The sequence below is a fragment of the Sus scrofa genome, chromosome 2 (genome assembly GCF_054392235.1).
Source record: "Sus scrofa isolate SSC_HxYL_T2T_F1_AM1 chromosome 2, Sscrofa_HxYL_maternal_Yorkshire_Landrace_v2.0, whole genome shotgun sequence".
Taxonomy (NCBI): Eukaryota; Metazoa; Chordata; class Mammalia; order Artiodactyla; family Suidae; genus Sus; species Sus scrofa.
The window spans coordinates 24,558,029-24,580,548 of record NC_139384.1 but is presented as its reverse complement, the minus strand read 5'-3'; the positions used below and the strand labels follow the sequence as shown (position 1 = coordinate 24,580,548).

At 39.8% G+C, this 22,520-nt stretch overlaps 1 protein-coding gene across 24 annotated transcripts in view; it reads right to left on the bottom strand.

The window, feature by feature from the left end:
• LRRC4C (leucine rich repeat containing 4C) overlaps window positions 1-22,520 on the bottom strand; it is a 1,222,625-nt gene that overhangs the window by 195,753 nt on the left and 1,004,352 nt on the right. For all 24 annotated transcript variants that reach the window (XM_085011418.1, XM_021085261.2, XM_085011406.1 and 21 more), the window contains one exon: window positions 15,022-15,118. The gene's annotated coding sequence lies outside the window, so the exon portion shown is untranslated. The remainder of the gene's footprint in view (window positions 1-15,021; window positions 15,119-22,520) is intronic.

The window sequence follows — 22,520 nt, the reverse complement described above, 5'->3', positions numbered from 1 at the left end:
TTCATATGAAATATGAACTGATAAAGTCAAGGGAAAATTCATTTTTCCTGGTACTTTTGACTTCTTCTGGTCCCCTAAAGCTTACCTTTTGGATAGTCGTTTATGGGTGAAAGAGGATGAGATACCCAAAGGGCATCTCATTGTACCAAGAATAAAATGAGGATTCCCTGGGGTGACTTGTAAAATACTACTTTTCCTTGTGTCAACCTCCTCTCAGCCTTTCTTCAGCCTTCAATATTTCACCTCCTCTGCGCCCACATCTTAGGTTCTCCAGCCCAGAGCTCCAGCTCTCTCTGTGGACCATAGGGTCTTGGTGATAGCTGTTCCCCCGCCTAGAACATTTCTTCTCTGCTCTTTGCAGCACTGAGCTTTCCCATCTTCTGAGAGAGGCTGTCTCTCCCAGGCACCTGAAATAGCCGAGCAATGTCTGTCATATCCCCCCATATTTTAATTTTGTGCAGAGCACTTATCTGATTGTCTCTCTTTGTGGTGTGGTGTTTGTCTCCCTCTATTGACATGGCTTGTCCATGGGAGCGGGCAGGGGGTGGGGTAGGGGCACTGCCTTTCATGTTCATGGCTGTATCCTCTACTCATGGAATTCACAGGGAAGATGCTGAATTCAAATCTTTGAAAGGAGAGCTAGGATGGTAAAAAGTTAGATTTGGAAGCCAACTACACAGCATTGAGAAGGAGTAAAGGTAGGAGTTGAGAGGGAGGCAGGCTGTCCCCTGAACATGAACTATTCTCCTGGCTACCCTTAGGTAGGATTTAGCGGAACAACAATCATGCACCCAGTATGTTTTTTTTTTTGGCCATGCTTATGGCATGTGGGAGTTCCTGGGCCAGGGACAGAACCCGCGCTATGGCAACAACCCCAGCCACAGCAGGGACAAAGCCTGATCCCTAACCCCCTAACCTGCTGTGCCACCAGGGAACTTCCTCACCCAGTCTTATATATATTCTGTCACATACAAAAAAAAAAAAAAAAAAAGGAAGAATTTATGTTCCTAATTTCTAGCTACATATATAATAGCAGGTAAAATCTTAGAGGTTTGAATATGGGCTCCACTACTTCCAAGCTTTGTGACTTTGGGTAAGTCATTTAACCTCTTTAAGCCTCAGGGACTTCATCTATCACTGGCCAATCTGTGTCAGAGTTATGAGGATAAAAATGAGATAATGCACGTGGAACAGTTAGCACAATTGCTGGTATTGAATGGGCACTCATTAAGCATTAGTGGTATTTGCTATTATTAATAAATGTATTTTACCAAGCTTTCAGTTACCATAGGTCTTCTTCTCTCTCACATGGTGTTACCTGACCAGCCAAGTTATTTTTTTTGGCTTTCCCTTAATACTGTAGCCCATGTGACAAAAAAAAAAACAAAAAAAAAAAACCCAGAATTTCGCTCCACACTCTTTGGGGAATGCTGCCTGAATATCTCTACATATCTCATTCAGCCAGAATGTCTGGGTAGAGGTTAAAGTTACTTTCATCTATACACATACATAGCAAAATGAATGTTAAAACTGTTTTTTGGAAGCATATTAAAGAAAATGTCATTTTGTCCTTATCTCTCCTATAAAGATTCAGTTATTGTATCTTTAAAAAGGTCAAGCTTTTCTTCTCCGAAGTTTCTAAAGGAATCTTCTGATGTGGTGTGACCTTGAACTAATTGCTTGACCTTACTGTGTCTCCGTTTGTCTGTTTTAAGTAAGTATAATCATTCCTAACACGGCAGCTGTTCCCTTCATGGTGGTGAGGTGAAAATTAGTTTCTCATGTTCAAAACCAGAGTCACCTTCAAAACTCCCCCGGACACACACGCACACCTTCGTTCATCTGTCAGGCTCGCCAGGTCCCCTGTGGGTAACATTTTTTGCCACGTGTCCCTTCCTGTACACACCACATGCTTTCACTCCAGCTCAGACTCTGAACACTCTGCCCTGGTCCCAGACCCATCTTTTAGTCCCCAGTCTCTCCTTCCTCCAGTGGAGCCTCCTCAGAGCTGATGCATCTCTGAAAGCACTAGCTATCATTTAAATCAGCAGGGAACCAGGGGACTTATTGGTGCTTACTATGGCCCCGGGCACTGGGCTAAGCACTTTACATCTATTGTCCTGTAACTACAGCTCCAATGATTGACCTGCTCATGCTGAGAGACTCTTATTGATTTCTTGATTATATCCACATTTCTCTCTCTATAAGGTGACTCTCATCTCCATCTGCCATTTACTATTAATGATCTCAGGCAAGATGTGTAATCTTGAAATGCCATAATTTCCTCATCTGTCAAATAAGGAAATAATAATACAACCTCCTAAGGTTACTGTGGAGTTTATTACCTGTAGCATGGTTTTGGCATGCTGAGTCAGATAATTCTTTGTTTTGCTAGGGGTGCTAGGGGGTGATGCTCTCTCTATGCCTCCTAGGATGTTAAGCAGTCTCCCTGGCCTCTGTCCACTAGATGGCAGTATTGCCCTCCCTTCTCCCTCCCCCACATGCCCTCTCACCCCCATATGGAAATCCAAGTGTCTTCAGACATTGCCTAATCATCTCTTCAGTACAAACATACTGAAAACTACTAGGGTATGGGATGAATAAACTAGATGCTTTTAGATGCTCGACGTAAATAGTGCCTTTTAGTCTCTTAGTTCTTGGGAACTCCTTGTATGTTCCCTGTTCCCCGGCTTAACTAGGAGACTTGTAGTTCCCAAGATTACTCCTAGGTTTTCCTGCCTTCTTACTTTGTGGTTCTTTCCACCAACAACACTCCCTTAGGCTACCTCTGCCTTGAAAACTCTCACCTATCCTCCTACCAAAAGTTTCACCTCGTTCTTGCCAAATGAATTATGGTTCTCCCTCTAAACACATTTACCATCATTTTTTCCTACTTTGATCATGACCTTTACACTCTGCCATGTTATATTATTATTGGTGCAATTCTCCTGTTAGAACTGAAAACTCCACAAGAATGAGATTCGTTGCTTGTTGCCTTTTCAGCCACTATAGAAGTGAGCACGATGTCTAGCATATAATAGTTGCTCACTGAATGCTTGCTACTGAACTTAGAGCACAGAAGAAATAAATGACTTATTATAAAGCAATTTCTGCAAGTGTTTGAGTAAATGAAAAAAAAATTAGCAAATAAAAACTTAAAATTGTTAACCAGATGCTTGTTGAAATAATCAGATAATTGAGCCAATAGAAGTTTATTGTTTAAATTATTCATGTAACTGCCTTAGTACTCTGCTTCTCTTCGCACATGTAGAAACAGCTGAGAAAGAATTATAGTTGTCATTTGAAAACTATTAAGTGATTTGCCTGCTGATGGAATCCGTTTTCTTCTACTAGAAACAGAATTTATCAAATAAAGGAGGTACAAGTAAATCTACATTATTGCCTTATTAATCAAGAGGGAGGGCCAAGGATGCAACGGGCAAAGTGAAACTGAACCTTTTTTTCTGCCCCTGTCTGTTGTCTTGGGGAAAAAAACCCTCCCTCTGCCTAGCACGGGCACACACACACACACACACACACACACACACACAGACACAGATATTTTGTTACGGTAGGTGAAATTCCTAGCTCTAGGAATTTCAAACCTAGCACCTTATACCCAGCCACTGTTATATGACACATACACGGTAAAGTAGTAAAGGCATCGTTCTTCAATTTGGGAAACACGAATTCAACGTTACCACATTACCACTTAGCAGCACTCCAACTATCTTTGGCTACATAACGCTCCCCTCCGCCCCCAGGGATTTCTACCTCCTAATCCCCAGAACCCGTGGATCCATTTCCTCTTGTGGCAAATGGGACCTCACTGGTGTGACTGTCAAGCATTTTGAGATGAGGAGATTATCCCGATTATCCAGGAGGGCCCACTGTAATCACAAGGACCCCCACAGAAGGCAGTAAGGACGGCCACAGTTAAAGAGAGGGATCTGAAGATGTCACACTGCTGTCTTTGAAGAAAGAAGAAGGGGCTGCAAGTTAAGGCTGCTGAAAGCCAGAGAAGGCCAGGAAACAGACTCTCCCCTGGAGCCTCCAAAAAGAGGCTAACCCCTTGATTTTATCTCCTGGGGCTGGGTTTGGATGTCTGGGCTCCAGAAACAGAAGCTAATGCACGTGTGTTTTTGAAGCCACTGAGGTGGTAATACTTTGGTGCCACGACTTTAGGAAGCAATGCTGGTGAACGGAGGTCTAAGAACTCTTGAAGCCTCCATTTCCAAAGTTCTAAAATTTGGTTGATAGCTATGTAGCCAGATAGTTTGGGTGACATAAAAAGGTAAAGCAGTAGACAGTGGCTATTTCAGACATTTTGCCACAGTGGTTTGGGGCGGTTCAATAGATAGGCAAACTGAATATATGCCAAGTTGCTAAATGCAAAATATCATATGCATATATGAAATGGTTACAAAAATGTTTGCCATTCCTATTATTATTATTATTATTGTCTTTTTAGGGCCATACTCGTATTATTTTTAACAGACTTATTGAGGTATAATCCATATCCCATGCCATTAACTCATTTAAATGTATAATTCAATGACTTCTCGTGTATTTACGGTGGTAAATACCCTATACCCCCCTCTCATTTTAGAATACTTGGTCACCTCAAAAAGAACCTCCCTGGAGTTCCCATCATGGCTCAGCAGAAACGATTCTGACTAGTATCCATGAGAACCCAGGTTTGATCCCTGGCCTTGCTCAGCAGGTTAAGGATCTGGCATTGCCCTGAGCTGTGGTGTAGGCTGGCAGCTGTGTTCAGATTCAACCCCTAGCCTGGGATCCTCCATATGCCATGGGTGTTGCCCTAAAAAGACAAAGAAAGAAAGAAAGAAAGAAAGAACTTCCCTACCCATTAGTGGTCATTCCCCAGCCTCCTCAGCTGCCTTTGGCAATCACTAATCTGCTTTCTGTTTCCAGGGATTTGCTTTTGCTGTCTTCCAACTGATATCAAACTATATCCATATCATATTCCTATTCAACATTTCGTATAAATGGAATCATACCATATGTCATCTTTTACATCTGGTTTCTTTCACTCAGCATAATGTTTTCAAGTTCCATCCATGTCATAAGATATACCAGTACTGTATTTTATTGCTAAATAATTTTCTATTGTGTGGCTATACCACATTTTTGTTTTGTTTTGTTTTTAATTTTATGGCCACACTTGTGGGCTATGTAAGTTCCTGGGCCAGGGGTTGAATCCGAGTTGCAGCTGTGGCCTATGCTACATCTGCAGTAATGCCAGATCCTTTATTCCACTCTGCCAGGCAGGGAATCAAACCCGTGCCTCCACAGAACCCAAGCCACTTCAGTTAGATTCTTTTTTTTTTTTTTTCGTCTTTTTGCCATTTCTTGGGCTGCTCCTGCGGCGTATGGAGGCTCCCAGGCTAGAGGTCCAATCGGAGCTGTAGCTGCCGGCCTACGCCGAGCCGAGTCTGCAATCTACACCACAGCTCACGGCAATGCCGGCTCCTTAACCCACTGAGCAAGGCCAGGAGTCGAACCTGCATCCTCATGGTTCCTAGTCCGATTCGTTAACCACTGAGCCACGACGGGAACTCCTGCAGTTAGATTCTTAACCCACTGCACCATGGTAGGAATTCCCACATTTTATTCCAGTTATTATTATTATGGATTAAAGTATATTTGACCACAAGCGAAGAGAAGGAACGGGCAGAGGTGTGATCTTAGTGTCTGTCCAGCAGCCCAGAAGCAACAGGGACCTGAATTTGACAAGAAAAAGGAAAGAGTGGTTGAAGAAGAAAGCAGAAAATTTCACAAACACATGCCTGAGACTCACACACTTCCTTAGGGCTGGCGCAGCCTAGAGTCCAAGAAATAAAAGGTGACTCATTCATTCTATGCAGAGGCAACCTAAAGCAGAAAAAATTCCTTCTTTCCTACTCCCTCGTTCTGGGAGCATGGACAAGTGATTTAAATCCTTGAAACGTCAGTTTTCTCCAGTCATCTCCCCAGCCCTCCACTCATCCTCTCCAGCCCTGGGCTTATCTCACAGGCCCCTTGTGAGCATCATATCCTATGAGGGTAAAAATACTTTATTAACCAAAACATATTTTTGAAAGTACAAAAATGCTTCAATTGTACAGTGTGCTAGAGGCATTTTGAAATGTTTTCTGATAACCAGAAAAAAAATACATTAGAGAGCCTGAAATTTCTTAGGAATTAATAGAAAAATAAACAACAGATCAGGGATCAAATCAGGACCACCTCCCTGCCCTCACTAGTCATTGCGGTTAATTGAAAATGGTTTTCATAGACTCTGATGTCCTTACAGGTAGGTCTCTATTCAGTATTGCACCGCATCGCTTGCCGCAAGTTCCAAAATACGGCAATACCACAATAAACCTATTTTTTTTTTTCTCTTTTTACAGCCACACCTGTGGCATATGAAAGTTCCTGGGCTAGGGGTTGAGTTGGAGTTTCAGCTGCTGGCCTACACCACAGTCATGGCAACTCCAGATCCATCTGAGATGCATCTGCGACCCATGCTGCAGCTTGTGGCAATGCCAGATCCTTAACCCACTGAGCCAGGCCAGGGATTGAACACGAAAACTCACAGAGACTATGTTAGGCCCTTAACCCACAGGGCCACAGTGGGAACTCCAATAAACCTACTTTTTAAGCAAAAAAATGAATTGCATATTACTGTGCATCAATCATTGTGGGATTATCTATCTATCTATCTATCTATCTTATTTATATCTCCACATATACATACATATATATTTATTTTCACAGTATGTAGAAGGTCCCAGGCTAGGGTTCGAACCCACACCACAGTGGTGACCCAAGCTGTTGTAGTGCCAACAATGGATCCTTAACCCACAGTGCCACAAAGGAACTCTCATGTGTGCTGTATTTTTAATGAAACAGTAAAGAGGTATTATTGATAATAAATTAGCTTACTTTTAATGAGCATGCACTATGTTTCTGACAGTGCACTAAGGTGCTTACATGCATTGAATCCCAATAACCCCCCAGTATAGAGGACCTGAAGGCAAAAGAAGTAACATTTTTAAGTTTAAAAAGTAATTTTGTAATGATCGGGCTTTATCCCAGTTTGATTTAAAGCCAAAGCCTTTGAAAAGGATTTCGGTTTACATTTATTTATTTATTTATTGCTAGAATTAATTGTAACGATTATGTGTTATGTCATATATAAAGGCTTTAGATTCTAAAGAAAGGGTCCGGAGAGGGTGTTTTGTTTTGTCTTTTGTTTAGATTCCCTTTAGAAATATTCTGAAAAATATACACATCAATTCTGATATTTGAACCTCCACTAACCGGTTCACCTGAGATCTTTTTTAATTCACATTATACCCGTTAGAGATATTCCTCAGAGCCTCTGCGTCACTCTCTCTCCCCACACAGAAAATGTCTCCATATTCTGTGCCACCATCCTTTATTCTGTCATTTTTCCCAAAAACTTTTCAAAACTCAGCTCATCCACGAAATCTTCTGTGATCAAGGCGGAAGCCACCCAGACATTCTGTTAATAACTTCGGTGTGATTGATATTTCTCTCCTGCAGCGCGGCACGAAAGCATATGCATATATGTGGGCAAGCGTATATGTCTTTATGTTAATGTGCATCTGTTCCTTTCATCCCTACTATATACTATTAAGATATTAAGCGCCCAAGGTCTGTCCTTGCTTCCCCTCAGAGAAGAGAATAGGAACTCAGCCTGGGTCACCCCAGTGCCTAGCGCCACAGCATGATGTACATGTTCCATAAACATTTACTGCATGACTGAATGAGTGCTTGACGTTGACAGTGACAACCTTGAATGAAGATCTAATAAGGTCATGTACAAATGTAACTGCAAATAGTTTTCTCGGGTATTTTATTTTTAAGCATTCTCAGCTGAAATGTTCTGAGACTTAGCAGGCAATTTTCATTTTACCCCTGGTTTCCAAATGGTTACCACTTACCAAATACTCCATCCTTAGAGGGCATTTCCCTTCAGGTGTGTTACTATGATGCGATGCTCTATGCTTCGGCTATCTTTCCTTTTCAAAGCTACAGGGTTCATTCATGTCTTGTTATGTATCATGAATGTATTCCTTAGGTTAGGGCCAAAAAGAAAAAAACTAAAGATGCTTGATGGGGTTCTACTCCATCAATTTCCCACTTTTGTTATTAAAAGAAATGGAAGAATATCTGAACAATCCAAATTCTGAGTCCCTAGTGGACCTCTTGCTTGGTCACACCTGTCAGGCTTTGTTAATTATTACAGTTACTTTAAACACGTTACCATAAATAAACATTCTAATATGTTCTGTTCCACACAGAAGCAGAAGAGCTGTCACATCTTAAGATTTGAATACTACCACCTAGATTTGAATCCCACATCAGCCTCCTTTCCATGTGAATGACCTTGGGCAGTTACTTAACTTCTCTCACCCTCAGTGTCTTCATCTTTGATATGAAGGTAGAAAGGATGCCTGAGGATTCATTGAGATGACTGCTCTGAAGAGGCTTAGTTCCAGTAACAGGCATAGGACGTCCTTCCTCCATTCCTGTTACCGGCCATTATTTTTATGATAATAGTAATGATAAGATAAGAGGTTCCCATTTAAAACCTCTTAACAGAGAAATCCCTAACCTTTCAGGGCACTCAAGCAGATCCATCCAAGAACTAAGGGAAAAGTGTTTTCCAGAAAACTGGAAACTTAGCCTTAAGTGCAAAGAACCCTTTCTTGACCTCAGGGATACTAACAGTATGAGGGTGGTTCTGGTGGACGAAGAATGTTACCTGCCATTTCCAGCAAACAAAAATATTGCCCTCCATCAATCCATCAGCCACCAGTGGTAAACCCTGAGGGGAATTCATAATGGAGAAAAGTAGGATACTGGCTCTAGATAGTTAAAATGCATATCAAAGGAATAATTTCAATGAGTCCAAACTCTTGCATCTTTCCATTCACAGAAAAGCATTATACTCATGAACTTGAGCTGTCTGTTTTTTGTGATTAGCAGTCATCTCTGGGTGATTAACTACATGGATTTTTTCCAGCAAAAACCCCCTATCCATTACCACTTTGGCAGAGCTCCTCAGAGCTGTCTGAGAGGCTGATTCCTGGGCTATAGTCCTCAGTAAGGTCCCCAAATAAAACATGACTCTCAACTTTTAGGTTATGTGGCTCTTGCTCCCTTCCTTTCTTCTCCCCCCACTTCTTTCCTTCCTTCCTTCCTTCCTCCCTCCTGCAGCACATGGACGTTCCCAGCCCAGGCGTTGAGTTGGAGCTGCAGCTGCCGGCCGATGTCACAGTCATAGCAATGCAGAATCCTAGCCACATCTGGGATCTACACCACAGTTTGTGGCAATACCAGATCCTTAACCCACTGAAGGAGGCCAGGGATGGAACCCACATCCTCATGGATACTAGTCAGGTTCTTAACCTACTAAGCCACAATGGGAACTCCAGTTTTGTTTTCTTTTTAGATATGACATTCAAATATTCTAGAAGGGGCAGGACCAACCATCTGGATGAAAGGAGAGGAGGCTTCCTTGAAGGGAAATGACTTAAGCATTTAGTTGCTTTGATAAGGGTTATACAAGAGCTCATTGTCTCCCAAGCAACACATTGACACCTACCTGAGCAGGTGGCCTTTCCTTTGGATTTTACAGGCTTGGAGGATTGTGACTGTGTCATTTTCATCACTGCCACTCGTGCACTCCTTTCAGTGAGAACGGGGTGTCTACTACGCCGGAAGTAATCTGGGCTTTACCCTGTTGCTTGAGCAGCACGTATGTGACTGCCTCCCCCTTTCAACCATCCCCAATGTCTCTTTTCAATCCCTAGCCCTGGGAATTCTATCCCACATTCTTGTTGTTTAGTCTTGTTTGTAAAGGATCTGCTGGTTTTGTTTATATTAGTTTTAAGCCCCCTCCCTCCTGCTTTTTACTCTATTTCTAGTGGCCACAGCTCCTCAATTCTATGACATTGAGAAATGTTACCACTTGTAAAAGAGGACAATAGGAGTCACAGCTCAGCCCCATTCCCAGGGAAATACGATGGGTCCACAGATCCACCTCTTTCCAAGGCCTTCTTCTGGAGTGAAAACAGTGCAGATAATAATGAGGCAGGATGGATGTGTCTTTCCATGGAGGTAGTCAGTCTTCTTACCCTTTAAAGAACTTTTCCCTTAGTTTGTAATTTATTTTAGCCTCTCAGTTTATATATTTACATGTCTATTTATTTCTACTTAAAAAAAGAATATATCGAAGAATAAGCCATAATCCTATTACTCATTTTCTACACATATCAAGCGCATAATTTATGTAACAGATAATAATATGTAATATATAGGTAACATAATTATTGATGTTATATTTGCATAAATTCCTATAACCCGATTTTTTATTTTTGTCTTTTTAGGGCCGCACCCATGGCATATGAAAGTTCGCAGGATAGGGCTTGAATCAGAGCTGCAGCTGCCGGCCTACACCACAGATCATGGCAGCACCAGATCTTTAACCCACTGAGTGAGGCCAGGGATCGAACATGCATCCTCATGGATACCAGTCAGTTTCATTACCACCGAGCCACGATAGGAAATTCCAGATTTTTTAAATTAATAATGTATTGTGAATCTATTCTCACGTCTATATTTTCAGAGCAGCAGCCTCATTACTAATGACTGTAGAGTGGTTTATTAGAGCGACAGGCCATGTTATAAGAAGTCCTTTATTTTTTAGGTATTTAGGTTGCATCTAACAGACTGCAACTGTTTACAACAGGCTAGTGATCACGTATGTGATCATGTGTGTACATATATCTTCACTCATTTGTTTACTGATTTTTCTAAGATAAATCTTCGAAAAGAAAATGTTAGGCCAGGGGGAGGCACATTTTAAAGACCTTCAGTAACATGCCATGTTAGTCTGCAGAAAGTTATACCAAGTTACACTCTCAACAGCCCGTTTAAAAAAACACTTTCTCTACACTCTCGCCACTACTGGGTGTTTTAATTCAGTTTTTAATTTAAAGATGGAGGAGGTGGTATCTCATAGGGCTTGAGAGCCCCCTGAATAGGGCTACGTCAGATTTATGGTGTAAAGATTTGTTAACCAAGACCTGAGTCATGGGAACGTGGGCATGCTTTTTCTATTACCAAGAACTCTATGAATCAGATCTAATAACTATTTCAGTTGGTACCAATACTGCCACATTTCAGAGCCAATCCAAACTGGAAAAAGCTATGTATTTTTTATCAAAAAATTCCCATGGATATAATAATAGCAAATATCCTTTTAGTTCTCTTTAGATTGGGGCAATACTATTGTTTCACTTGAAATTACATATCTCATTTTTAGACATCGGGGGATCTAATTTATAGATATGTTTCCAGGCACAAGTGGAACTCAATTTGTTCCTAAATAAAAATGTCACTCATCAAAGGACAGCCACTTCAACTTGACCATGTGGATGTCTACTTTTTGTATATGAATCACAAACCTGACAAGGCTATTGGGAACTTTACTTGTTCCAATCTGTTGCTCTGTTCACTTAACCACCTTTCAAAAAACAATAAATTCTTAGTCCTTCTATTAGCAAGAAGTCAGAAATAAACTTAAGTACTGGTGGGCCACTTTCTATCAGGATAACATTTCCAAATGGGATAAAAATCTGCATGCTAGAGTTTAGAAACAATAGCAAAGAGCTGTGATAGTTAATCAAAGGAGTGGTTGTATTTTCTGATCTCCCCTTAAATTTTTTTTTTTTTTGGTCTTTTTTTTTTTTTTTTGCTATTTCTTTGGGCCGCTCCCCACAGCATATGGAGGTTCCCAGGCTAGGGGTCTAATCGGAGCTGCAGCCACTGGCCTACGCCAGAGCCACAGCAACGCGGGATCCGAGCCGTGTCTGCAACCTACACCACAGCTCACGGCAACGCCGGATCGTTAATCCACTGAGCAGGGGCAGGGACCGAACCCGCAACCTCATGGTTCCTAGTCGGATTCGTTAACCACTGCACCACGACGGGAACTCCGTCCCCTTAAATTTTAATATGTTTTTGCAAGAAGTTCCCGGAAAATTTCCCTGAATACCCAGCCATTCCTACAGAACCTGTTATCCATTCATTTTACTAACTGATTCAAAACATGACTAGAAACGTCATAAATCTCAAGGCAAAATTAAAATTAGAATGTTCCCCCTATCATCTGACTTGATTATGCTGGGATTTATTGGTGCCCAGAAACCATAGAGCCTTGAACTTCTGAGATAAATTCTTTACGATAGATCTATCAGGAATGAATATGGCTTTCTCTTAAGTTAGCTGTGGTTTTGTTTTGTTTGTCTGTTTTGTTTTGCTTTTTCATTGTGGTTTCCTCATAGAATGCTAAAAGTATGATGTTATAGGCTTTGAGGATATGGGAAAAGAGAAAACTGGTACTGACTCATTTCAAAATAGATGGTTAAACTTGTACACTCTGGAAAATTGTCTAATACATGTAGAGTTAATCTAGTTACTCATTCAAAATTTTTCTTTCAACTAACATTTACTAAATATCAGCAGTGAGCACATCTCTGGTTGACTGGAGGAATCCTGAGGTCTTAAACTAGGATTCTAAATTAGGATTTGCATTTGTGTCTTCCCAGAAGAGGAAACGATGCTGACCTGTGATGGTTTTATCCCTCTCTTAAAGTTTGTGCTTTATGAAAGAGTTTTAGGTTTGGCTCCCCAAGCAAATTGTGTCTTTTTTCTAATCCTCTTCTCTTTCAGCGTAGTATTTCTCAGTTTGGGGGACTAGCTGATTTCATACTTTCAAGCTTCCATAAAACTTACAGAAATATAACTTGTGAGTGGTGAAGTTAAAAGGTGGAGCCATGTAGTAGTTTCCTTCTTTTTTTTTTTTTTTTTTTTAAGGCTGCACCTGTGGCATATGAAAGTTCACAGGATAGGGGTTGAATCAGAGCTCTAGCTGCCAGCCTATGCCACAGCCACAGCAAGGCGGGATCCAAGCTGCATCTGTGACCTGCACCACAGTTCACGGCAGCGCCAGATCCTTAAACCGCTGAGTAAGGCCAGGGATCAAATCCACATCCTCAGGGGTATCAGTCAGGCTCGTAACCCGCTGAGCCACAACGAGAATTCCTAATAGTTTCTTGATATTCTTTAAGGATACACCCAAAAGACCTTTGCTAATAACCAACTTTCTAAATGTCACTGTAGCCCATACACTTTTTGTAGATAACTCATGTTAATATGTGATATACCCTCTATGCAACAAAGTGGTGTGTATTAAATAATATTTAAGACTCCTTCTTCCTGAGGATAGCCCTATTTAATTTTTGACGATTAATTATTCACCTTGATATACACTTATTTGCAGCAGCAAATCCAGATGACTGCTCTTCCAACATAGAAGATCAAATTGTTCCATCCATTATGTTTTCTTTTGCTACTCCAGTGTAATCAAGGGGAGGGCAAATCACCAAAATTTGACCAAATGGAATGACAAAACTAAGTCATGTTTTTCTTGCATGATCTTGAATCTCAGATGAAGAAACACAAATATCAGAGGAACAAAGCCCATTCATTCTAGAGGTACCATCCTGTTGAAAATATTAAGTGGTACTGCTACCAGACCTTCTACAAATGCTTGGCTTGGTACATAGTCCTATACCTAGTCTATTATTTTCTTTTTTTTCCAGGCTTCTGACTTTTTATATCCTTTCAATAGACACTCTTTCCTTGGTTTTATTTTTACCAACAAATAAATCCAGATGACATGGATGATATATTAAATTACAATTACAAATTCCCATTGAGACAAGTCCACTGAAAAGTTAGCAAAGCTCATTGACTACTTGGATAAACTGTTCTCTCCACTCCCTCTTTGCAGAATAGTTTAACAGTATGCCTGAAATATTAAAAGTTACTATATGTCATGCAATTTTTTTTTGACTTTTTGTCTTTTCTAGGGCTGCACTTGAAGCATATGGCGGTTCCCAGGCTAGGGGTCTAATCAGTGCTGTATCCACTTGCCTATGCCACAGTCACAGCAACGCAGGATCTGAGCCGCGTCTGCAACCTACACCACAGCTCATGGCAACGCCAGATCCTTAACCCACTGAGCGAGGCCAGGGATTGAACCTGCAACCTCATGGTTCCTAGTCAGATTCATTAACCACTGAGCCATGATGGGAACTCCTGTCATGCAATTTTTAAAAATAGTTAAGACTATAAGTGCCAGCAGTCTACCTGCTCTGTGACAATACAGAGGACATGCCCACTGTGATTCAATTAATACATGACATTTAAGAGGCAGTTGGCAGATATTCTACTTAGCGTTGGGGCTTGCTTCTAAAAACACGAGAAATCACAGTGCTTTGGCTGCCCCTTCACTCAGAAGGGATTCTTTAACCCTAGGGGCTAACAAAATTCTCATGCAAACTTTAAAGAGCCTTCCTCTTCTTGGCTGGATTCTCCTATTTTTCTTTGGTGTGAGGGAAAAGTATTTATTTATTCCCTATTTCTGTTTTATTTCTCCAATATATTAGCAATCCTGGCTTCTCTTTACTCACCTTACTCACCCCTTTCTTTGGCCGCTAGAGTTGCTTATGTGATTGGTGATTTTGGCAGTAAGACTCTGTCAGTTACGGTTTAACTCATTCTCTTCACTTTCATCTTTAAAGCAGGATGTTTACAGGGAGAGGCATTCCTGCCTGCTACTCCACACTGGAATTTTATAGGGAAGGCTGCCCTGTTGGGGGAGCCTGCAGCTGCCCAGCACTTCTGGGGCTATCGGTGGGTAAATCTATCTAATGCTGGGGTGAAATGTTAGGAAGCTTATTTTTGCCACACATGAAAACAACATTCTCAGATATTTACTATGTCATTTATTTTAAAAAGTGGAATCTGGTTCTCTACGTGTCTACTCTTTTGATATTTGAACATCGCTTTTTTTCTGAAATTTGGAGACTAGAAAAGAAGCCACAAGAAAACAGATTAGTGGGACGTGGAACTTACCTTATTGAAATTTCTGAACAGGTCCTGATCTTCCCGAGAAAATCCAAAGAGATTGAAGAAGGGTTCTGGTTTACTGCAGATAACGTTTCTTTTATACCTGCAGGAAGACAACACAAATACCACATTTTTAAATCATATGATTGAGAAGAAATTTAGGGTTAGATATTCCAGCCTGTAACCCAATCCCAAAATAATTTAGTCATTCATCTTTGTAGTGTAGAGAAACAACATAGACATAAATATTGCCATAGATATAGACACAGATACAGATGTGATATTGGCTTTAATTTATCTGTCTCTAAATTTGCTGGTCTATTTTTTGAATTTAATTTTATTGGAGTATAATTGCTTTACAATGTTGTATTAGTTTCAGGTGTACAGCAAAGTGAATTAGTCAAACATATAAATATGGTCTTTCTTTCTTTGTCAGTGGTCCACTCATTGTATTAATGTGTGTCCAGCGTCAAGTGGACTTCATTGGAGAAGCATTCTATCTATGAATAACTTTTGTACATAAATTTGAGAGACTTCTAGCTCTCACCTCTTCCCTCTGTCATGAGCTCAAAACAACAGAGATCATTGTCAGTTTATTCTAACCTCAATAGCCAAAGGGACATTAAAAAACTAGAAAATATACGCTCTAATTTACAGATTTCTCAGTGTGATCTAGCAACAAGGATAACAAATAAATACTGGCATTGGACTGAGAATCAGAACTAGATTCAATCCTTAACCCTACTGTAATGAGCCATCTGATTTGGGGCAAGTATCCAAACTTCTCTGAGTCTTCATCTCCCCACATATAAAATTAAGAGCTTTGTGCAGAATGTCCTCTAAGTCCCTTTCCATCTCTCAAGTTCTGTGATAATTTTCCTTCTGAGGATGTGCTAAGACACAGGTAGAATGGTCAGGAAGACCTTGCGGTAGCAAAACTCTGTTTTGATAAAGCCTGAATTTTTGTAAATGTATTCCATGTATTCAATTACCAGCTTCTCTCTCTGCTGGATAATTGTAAATAAATGATACAACATTTACTGTCATCAATTACTTTCACATTTTTCTATTGACTAAATCAACCATGTATCTCATAGAGCTTAGTAAAATTGGATATTTAATTCACAGGATTCATAATCCTTTGGGGCCTGATGACCAGTGGCTCAGCCTTCTATCTTCCTGCTATCCTTACAATGAGAGGAAGAAGCTGGAATTCTGTAGAGACTGGAGAAACTAGAAGCTGCTTATGAGATAACATGCAGAATTTACATTATATCATTACATTTTTTCCCTATGAAATTTCTTCCAAGGGAAAAAATATTTCTGGGTGAAATATTTATTCTAATGGGTGTTTCATATATCATTGTCCTGCAAAAACAGTAACCATTCCTAAAACTGAGGGCTAGCTGAAATTACAACTCACAAAGATAATTTTTTTTTCTTTTACGGCTGCACCTGCAGCATAAGGAAATTCCCAGGATAGAGGTCAAATCAGAGCTGCAGATGCAGGCCTACACCACAGCCATGGCAAAGCTGGATCTGAGCTGCATCTGGGAACTACATCACACCTCGAGGCAACACCAAATCCTTAACCCACTGAACAAGGCCAGGGATCGAACTTGCATTGTCACAGAGACAATGTTGGGTCCTTAACCCACTGAGGCACAATGGTAACTCCCACAAGCATAATTTTAAAGTGAACACATGAGCCTTTGTTGGTGTTTTTATTAGAGTAATGGCAATTAAGCCTGTATTATATATCCAGTACTGGACTAAACTCTCTACACTATTTTAAAGATTAAGTCTTATAACTACCCTACGAAAAATCTGAATTATGATTCTTATTTTATAGGTGAAGAAACTGAGGCATGAGTCAACTGAGTGGCAGAGTTAGCAGGTCTGCTTGATCCCAAAGCCTGTAGTCCTTACCATGCTATATATATCTTAGTCCTACAGAATTGTTAACTCCTCCCAGGCCAGCAAACAATCAATTTCAGTAGTTTCTCTCCATCATATATTACCCGAGCCTCTGAATGCATTGGTTGATATTTATCTTTTGATACATAAAGGCCCTGTCTGATTTCTCTCCAGGACTACAGTTTTTGCATTTCTATGTTCAGGAGAACAAAATGCTGCTTTTTTCTGTCTTCTAGCCTGAGTTTTCTGCCTGGTATTTAACATTTTCAAAGAACTTCACTGATAGCAGGATGCTTATTTTGTATGTATGCAAGTGAAGAGAACTGAGCTAGGTGGGGCTGCCTGCAGGGGCCAAGGCATCGAATAGGAAGAAGCACCGAAATGTGAAATGCGTGGGTTGCGAGGAGAACCAGACAGATGATTTGTTGATCAGAACCAAGTAAATCACATCATTACACAGATTCACCAAATGTGGGGCTGGAAGAGGACTCAGTCATCAATTAGTTCAAATTTCATAGTGTGTAGGTGAAGGAAATAAAATATAGGTGTTCAGGAACTAGGAACCAGGTTCCTGGATTTCATCCATCCACCCCATTTCTCAATAGTAACATCGAATCCTTAATTACATGTTTCTATGCACTTCTTCAAAAAGAAATTCCCTGCTCTAGGCCTGTATGTATCAATCACACTGTGTAAAGACTCGAGGAGAATAGTCCTTATGAAAAAGACTTTGGGGGTCAGACTGACTTATCTAGATCCGGTAGCATCCCTCTCTGGTTATGGAACTTTAGGAGAGTGGCTTCATCTCCCCAGGGGATGGTTTCCTAACCTGTAAAACCGAGAAATGGGAGCAGTCTTCTCTCTGCGCTGCTTTGAGGAGGAAACAAAAGTTGCTTTAAAAGTCTGTGCATCAGGACCTGATACAGAGTAGGAAAGCATATACAGCAGTGGGCATGTGCCACTATTGTGTATAGAATAGATAGTAAAGCACTATCTATAGAATAGATAGTAGAGCACAGGGAACTCTACCCATATTCTATAATAATATGGGAAAAGAAATCTGAAAAAAATCAGATGCATGTGTATGTATAACTGAATCACTTTGTTGCACAGCAGAAATTATCACAACATTGTAAATTAACTCTAACTCAACAAACCCTAAGAATTTCAAAACCATATACAAATATTTTCAGATATCTGTCATCTGCCTTATGATCGTCGTCACCATTATTTCTTTGATGTCAACCTAACATAATAAGACAGCCTTTGAAAACTGTGTTTTCCTTTTAAATAAGGAAATATAAATCCCAATGAAAGGAGATTCTGGGTGGAGAACCAACAAATAGACTGAAATCACCAGCATGGTCACAGAAATTTTAGGTTTCTCGTCAGTAAAATGGGAAAGACACCGATCTCTATACACATTTGAAATTGCATGGGCAATACTGAGAAATAATAGATTCAGAATTCAATCTTCTTGCTAAGGACTGTCCAAATCAGCTGCACTCAAAGGCAGAGGTTCTCAAGGCTTCTCAAAGCTAGACCTTGTGACCAAAACAAATGATTCTACATGATAAAAAGGAGAGAGAAAGAGCATGTCTCATTTCTTTCTTAGTTGTAAGTTGGTGTGAAGAGATGTCCATTTGGATTCTGCTGTTAGAGAGCTCAGTTATGCAATATTCATACAAAAATAGTTCCAAATCAATACAACATGTTTTAAATTTACATTAACATTTAAATTAATGAGGAGCTCAATGTGAATTATGGAGCTTTAGCTGTTTAGGACTGCGTTCCTTCTTGCCAACTTGGAACGCAGTCTATTGACTCACCTTCTCAGTCTCATAAACAGCTTCCAGATTCTATGTGTTTTCAGTGCCAGAGGACTTTTCAGTCTGGAGGAAGGTGCCATATTGACATCACCAGGGAATGAAGTTGGCCCTAGCTACTAAAGATGCAAAATGCTTGCAGCAGCTACACACAATTTCCCTGAAGGGCAGATTGCCATAGATGGTTGTTAAGACTGGGAATGCTCTAGGATCTGAGCTTACTCCACACCCTCCCCCATCCATTCATTTATCCAACAAATATTTCTAGAACACCAACTGTGGACATAGAACTGTGCTAAAACAACACAGATTCTACTTTGAGGAACTCATATTGTCTATCGAAGAGCTGGTTACATATATACATACAAAAACAATTATGGAATGCTGTGACATCTCCCGTGATAAAAGAAGGTACATACTGGGTGCAATCAAAGGCACTTGAATGAGATTGAAAGAGAATTAAGAATAAGGCTCAACAGAACAAAGGGTGGGGGAAAAATGTATACATGTAAGTATAACTTGATCCCCATGCTGTACAGTGGGAAAAAAATTTTTAAAAATTATATATAAAAAAAGAATAAAAAAAAAAAGAATAAGGCTTGAAAGACAAGTAAGAATTAATCAAAGAGCAGAAACTCTCACCACTCGGAGGGGAGAGTCTAAAAAAAGAGGCTTTGCTTCAATGAAGAAGAAATTCTGAATTATTAGAGTGTGAGAGATGGGGCAAGTATGGTGTGTATGTGTGTGAGTGTGTGTGTGTGTGTGTACACATGCACACAAAGAAGTGTGGATGTAAGTTAATGTTCATGGTTAGACAAGGACAAATTGAGGAGAGATCTCACATGCCGTGCTAAGAAGTTTGGACACAATCCTGAAAATGATCAAGATGCAGATGGCCTGTTGTATTTTCATTTGTTTTAATAAACTTACAGAGAAGTTTCAAGTTCACAGCAAAATGGAATGATAAGGACAGAATTCCCATATATTTCCTATCCCCACACATGTAAAACCTCCCACACTGGATACCCCATGCCACAGTGGTACATTTGTTACAATTAATGACCATACACTGACACAATGTTATCACCTAAAGTTTATAGCTGGCATTCTAGTTCACACTTGGTATTGTGCATTTTATGGATTTGGACAAAAGTATAATGACATGTACCAACCATTATAGCATCAGAGTAATTTAACTGCCCTAAAAATCCTCTATTCTCCACCTATTCATCCTTCTCCACTCTCCCCCCAGCCCAGGCCAACAAATGATTTTTTAATTGGCTCCATTATGTCTTGATAATTGGCACTAACATAATAGAAGAGTGCCTTTATTGATGAAATTGAAAGTATTTGTGATATGTGGATTGACCTACATATTTTGGGGATATTCCTCATGTTTATATTAACACAGTTTAAGGACAGAGTGAGACGTGAAGCTTATATCCTTATATTAGGGAAGATACCTGAGGCTTGATGCATAAATTGTTTTCCTTTGAGCTATGAATTAGAAGAATGTTTCATTGGCTAATTCAACGAAAAGGGTCAACTAATTCTGCCTCTGGAATGTCATCTGTTAAAAGATGGGATTCAGAGAATCTAAAAAAACAAAAGATGGAACTTTGTTGCATTTTCAGAACTATTTTGTGCTTGTTCACTAATGCAAGCATATATGTCTAACAGACATTTGAGTTCTTAGCAAAATCAGGGCAGTGACTTTGCTTTACTATTACCTAGTACTGAGAGTGTGGCTAATTCTTATTCATCTCAGGCTTCTTTGCCTGTTACTATCTACCAAAAAGAGTCTAGTGCCTACATGTTGTGGAGGACAAAAACTGCCTAGACCAGTCTGCAACACTTCACATGTCCAAGGAGCAAACAGGAAACTGTTGTATCCTATGTGTGATAAGAAAGATACTGTTAGAAATTGACACTGGGGAGGTAGATAAGAAGAAAAATACAGGGACTTTTAGCTCCTGATAATACTTTTGGATTGAATTCTCAGTGCAATAGGAATCATGTAAGATATAAGAAGAGAGTGCCTCTGATCTGCTTTACATTTTTTTTTTTTTTTGGACCTCTGCCCACAGCATGTGTAAGTTCCCTGGACCAGGGATCAAATCTCCACCACAGTAGCAACCTGCGCAGGGATAATGCTGGATTCTTAATCCATTGAGCCACCAGGGAACTCCTGATTTACATTTTTTAAAGAAGATATTGGACAATGTGTTAGAAAATAGATTATGCAGGGAGGAAAGTTGAGGAATACTACAGAAGTCCAGGTGAAAATGATAGAGGAGCAGACCCTGTGATAGAAATAAAAGTGATCAATGTGAATGGACCTTGAGACATTTGGGGGAAGAAATCTAGGTAGGATTTGCTTGTGGACTGGAGGTGAAAAATAGGACAAGGAAAGACTCCTAGGTTTGGGACAGCTGTTGGAAAATCTTCAGTGTTGAATATGGCTTTTGGAGAAGGTCTGTGCCAAAAGGCTGAGGATCAGTCTTATCATTAAGGGGAATCTCTAGCAAAAAAGGAAGATCTATCATAAGCCTTCTGTTGACTTTCCCATGGATCCACACAGAAAGTTGCTGATTCCCACCACAGGGCTTTCAGCAGAGACTCCCTGGGGGTACCTGGCCTGTGGAGTCATACAAGTTGTCTGGTTCACACAGGAAGGCCTCTTTTTCAGTATAAGTAGAAAGAGCCACATGAAAAGTGCCAGTGTTTCAGATTTATTTCATATTCATTGAGCCTTAGTGTCCTCTTGTAGAAAATGAATGACCAAGAAGAGGGTTTCTATCTTTGTCTGCCATCGTTAAGAAGATAATATTCATCAGATGCTATAAAGCTTCTGTTTAATCTTGGCTCTTAGTGAAATGTATGAATATGTTTTCAGTCATTGATTTAGTGAGTTAGTCCATCTGTCAGTCTGTTGGTCAGAGATTCATTTAACAAATATTTCTTATAAATTAGCCATGTATAGGCCACGTATTGGAAATGTCTTACATAACTCCTCTTTTGCCTGTGTATCTTCCAGATATTTAGTCTGTTAAGCACCGACAAAAAAGTATCTCAAATGCAATTTAGAAAACTGACTTCACTGAATGCTGTGTTGACTCTGGGACTATTATAAAAGTGAAGGATTAAATGAACAAAAAGTCAATTGCTTTTATATCTGATCTATGAAAACTCTACATCCTTTAGAAAATCAGATTTTATTTTCATTTTATACCACCAGTTTCTAATTGTTCATCTGAGATTATTTTTTTTAAAGAATGGGATAAATCATTTTATATATATAAAATTTCACAATCTTTACACATGTTAATAGGCATGTAATGTCGATACCAGCCAGATTTTTATACAGACTACTCAAGTTAAAATATTTTCGCATACATTTTAAAAGAATTTAGTTTGAATAGGAAGAACTAAAATGAGAATATTTACACCCACATTTGATATTTTAATTTTCCATGGCCTGTGTAGCTTTGACTAGAGACCTCTCAATATTTTGTGTCACAGTATTTCATCTCAAGTGGAATTAACATTATGGAGCCATTTTGAACTATTTTTATTTAACATGAGCATCAGCAGTCTGGTGTCAGCAGCCCAAAGTCTTCTGGGCTCTTTTGTTTTTATCTCAAAAAAAAAAAAAAAAAAGTAAATCGCTACTATTTTCTGTAGCAAAAGGGGCAAGAAAGCAAGAGGTGAATTGCCAAAAAGAATACATTCATATCATTATCAGTTCAATGGTACAGTGCA